The sequence below is a fragment of the Myotis davidii genome, unplaced genomic scaffold (genome assembly GCF_000327345.1).
Source record: "Myotis davidii unplaced genomic scaffold, ASM32734v1 scaffold306, whole genome shotgun sequence".
In the NCBI taxonomy this organism is placed as follows: Eukaryota; Metazoa; Chordata; class Mammalia; order Chiroptera; family Vespertilionidae; genus Myotis; species Myotis davidii.
The window spans coordinates 136,463-139,957 of record NW_006296631.1 but is presented as its reverse complement, the minus strand read 5'-3'; the positions used below and the strand labels follow the sequence as shown (position 1 = coordinate 139,957).

The 3,495-nt window shown below is 50.6% G+C and overlaps 1 long non-coding RNA gene across 1 annotated transcript in view; it reads left to right on the top strand.

Annotated features, from left to right (window-relative positions):
- LOC107184453 overlaps window positions 1-1,759 on the top strand; it is a 9,803-nt gene extending 8,044 nt beyond the window's left edge. Inside the window, exon 3 of the long non-coding RNA XR_001515305.1 lies at window positions 1,471-1,759. This is a non-coding gene — a long non-coding RNA (uncharacterized LOC107184453). The remainder of the gene's footprint in view (window positions 1-1,470) is intronic.
- Window positions 1,760-3,495: the final 1,736 nt, after the last annotated feature.

Sequence of the window (3,495 nt, the reverse complement as noted above, 5' to 3'; positions counted from 1 at the left end):
TGCACAGAAGTCGGTATTTTGTGGAAGAGCCGCACTCAAGGGGCCAAAGAGCCGCATGTGGCTCACAAGCCGCAGTTTGCCGACCACTGCCCTAGACTGACTGGAGATATCATGGGCTCACGCCCAGCCTGCTGAGAGGGCTGAGAACCGTCACACAGGGCCTCCATGATATTACCTTTGACAGGAGGGAGACCTACAGATCAGAGAAGCTGAAGCATTTGCCCAAACTGAGCAGGTAGTAAGAGGTACCGCTACACTTGAACCTAGCCTCTCATGCCTCCAGGAATACCATTAAGCGTGGCTCGCGAGCCGCAGTTTGGCGACCACTGCCCTAGGCTGACTGGAGATATCATAGACTCACGCCCAGCCTGCTGAGAGGGCTGAGAGCAGTCACACAGGGCCTCCATGATGTTATCTTTGACAGGAGGGAGACCGACAGATCAGAGAAGCCGAAGCATTTGCCCAAACTGAGCAGGCAGTAGGAGGCACAGCTACACTTGAACCTAGCCTCTCATGCCTCCAAGAATACCATTAAATCACTGACAAGCAAGGCTGTGCGAGCCCATTGGTGTCTGGGGATCCCAAGCACCCCAGGGTCTTATAAAAAAACGTTTGAGTCCTGACTGGTGTGGTTCAGTTGGTTGAGCATCGTCCTGTGCACTGAAAGGTCACTGGTTCAATTCCTGGTCAAGGCACATACCCAGCTTTCTGGTTCAATCCCAGTCGTGTTTCTCTCTCAATCCCTACCCTTCCTCTCTTTCTAAAATCAATAAAGACATATTTTTAAAAAACACAAACATTTAAGAACCCAAGATACGTACACACGTTGGCTCCAGAATGCAAAAGGAGAACAATGTCCAGGTGAATCCATGTTTAATTACATTCAGGAGCAGGTTGTCAGCTTTGGTGGGATTAACATCATTGCCAGACATCTACTCAAAAGAGTTACCTGTGGCCAGTTGATTTCTAAAACAAAATTATAAATTACAAGAATACCTAACTGGTGAGCAGTTAGTGTTAGGGGCAGAAATAGAATTGTGGGGACTAGCCATAATTATAAGAAACTAGAGGCCCAGTGCACGAATTTGTGCATGGGTGGGATAGTGCCTTACACATGTCCAGCAAATATTAATAACTAGAGGCCCGGTGCATGAATTCATACATGGGTGGGGTCTGGCCAGCCTGTCCTGATTGGGGCCCATTGATCAGGGGCCAGGCCAGCCAGAAGGAGGGGACATAGGAGGTTGGCCAGCCAGCCCTGCCCCCAATCATGCAGGGGGGGGTGACCGAGGGCAGGTTGGCTGGGGGAGGGGCCGCAGGTGGTTGGGGGTGCCAACCCATTGATTGGGCCTGATTGGGCTGGTTGGCCGCCACAGTGCACATCATAGGGACCGGTTGTTCAGGTCGTTTGGCTTTTATATATATAGATATTAATCATGCTCTGTTAACCATGATTTCTGTTCTGATTAGAGGAAGCACATTCTAACCTGGCTGAGAGTTGTATGCCCCAGGACATGGGAGTTAACACCGGAATGCAGTCCATCCTCCTTTTCTGAGAACTGACTGTACAATCTGGTCCCAGAGGTCCCTGCTTTTTGCACCCACCCTCCCCCACCAAGCTCACATTGCCTGTAACCTATAACCGTTATACCTCGCCTACTTCCCCGTGCCTGTAATTCCTGCCTTCCCATGTAATCTTTTGTCCTTCTACCCAGTACAGGCAGCTGGTTTATGGGGAGGAGTAGAGCAGATTTTTGTGGGTGACCTGCTGCTCTCGCATACTGTGGCACTATTGGAATAAATGCTCGAATATGAGTCAACGCTGTCTCTGCTTAATTGGCTCAAGTTGTGACAGGCAGCCCGGGTCCAGTGGTTGTCTGGTTTCATTAGCACCTACAGGGGCTGGTTCATGCTCAGCTGCTTTTAATTCGGGGAAACCCCACAGCAACCCTAAGTGGAGGCTGTTCAAGCGAAGGAGAAACTGAGGCACTGGGAGATCGCACAGCTAACGCTGTCTCTGCTTAATTGGCTCAAGTTGTGCCAGGCAGCCCGGGCCCAGCGGTTGTCTGGTTTCATTAGCACCTACAGGGGCTGGTTCATGCTCAGCCTGCTTTTAATTCGGGTAAACCCCACAGCAACCCTAAGTGGAGGCTGTTCACGCAAAGGAGAAACTGAGGCACTGGAGATCGCACAGCTGGAGAGAGACCGCAGCTCGGGTTTGAACCCCTGTGTAGTCCTTAACCTTGTGTTTTACAGCCGGGACATCAGTGCGATGGGAGATGCGGGTACAGTGGTGACTTCTGGCTGGCTTTTCCGGTTTGGATGTCGGGAATTGGCACTCCCTAAGGCAGTGATGGCGAACCTTTTGAGCTCGGCGTGTCAGCGTTTTGAAAAACCCTAACTTAACTCTGGTGCCGTGTCACATAATAGAAATTTTCTGATATTTGCAACCATAGTAAAACAAAGACATATTTTTGGTATTTATTTTATATATTTAAATGCCATTTAACAAAGAAAAATCAACCAAAAAAATGAGTTCGCGTGTCACCTCTGACAGGCGTGTCATAGGTTCGCCATCACTGCCCTGAGGGTACAAATCTGGAGGGTGGGAAGCCGGGTTGGGTCGGGATCCATCTGGTCTCATCCAATCTCCACCCCAGGCAGGTCATCTAAAGCTCAGGACCCAGGAAGGGATGCAACTCCGCCTCTGACCACGCCCCCGTGACCGCCTCTGATTGGACCATCTGGCGGCCAATGAGAGGGCGCCTATCGAAAGCTCCGCCCCCAAGGGCCTTCTCGCGCGGTGGTTGCGCCCTCCCCCTCGCCCCCCACCTTTCTCGCGTCCCTCTCCGGACTAGGCCTCCCTCGGTCTTTAGCTGCCCGGATCCACCTCTCCAGCTGGCCTTTGCACGCGCCATGCCCACTGCCAGAAACACGCCTTCCTCTGTCTTCTGGACAAAGCTGCTTTCTCTCCTGCTTTCAGCTGAAATGGCCCCTCCTCTGCCCTGGCCGGGTGCTCAGTTGGTTAGATGGGTTCCCAGTACGCCAAGGCTGCGGGTTCATCTCCTGCCGGGGACATACAAGAATCAAACAACGAATGCACAAATAATTAGAACAACAAGTCGATGTTTCTTTCTCCCGCTCTCAAAAAAATTTTTTGATTACATCTTTGTTTTGAAAGTATTACATATGTCCCCTTTCCCCCCATTAACCCTTTCTAGCCCGACCCCCCCATGATTCTGAAAATGTAAGAAAGAAAAAAATGTAGCAAACAGTCCCACTACCCTACTTCCCTCACTGTACCATGCTATGTCCATCACCACGCTAAGATAATGTCATCCATCTGGTTAGTATTATTATTGTTATTTTAGTGTTGAAATCCTCCTTGGCCCATTCATGCATCCCACCCAGTAACCATAATGGAAATCCAAACACTTACCGTGAATTTCTCATAGAGCTCATACGTCAGGAGGGGGTTGGGGAGCTCCCTGAAGC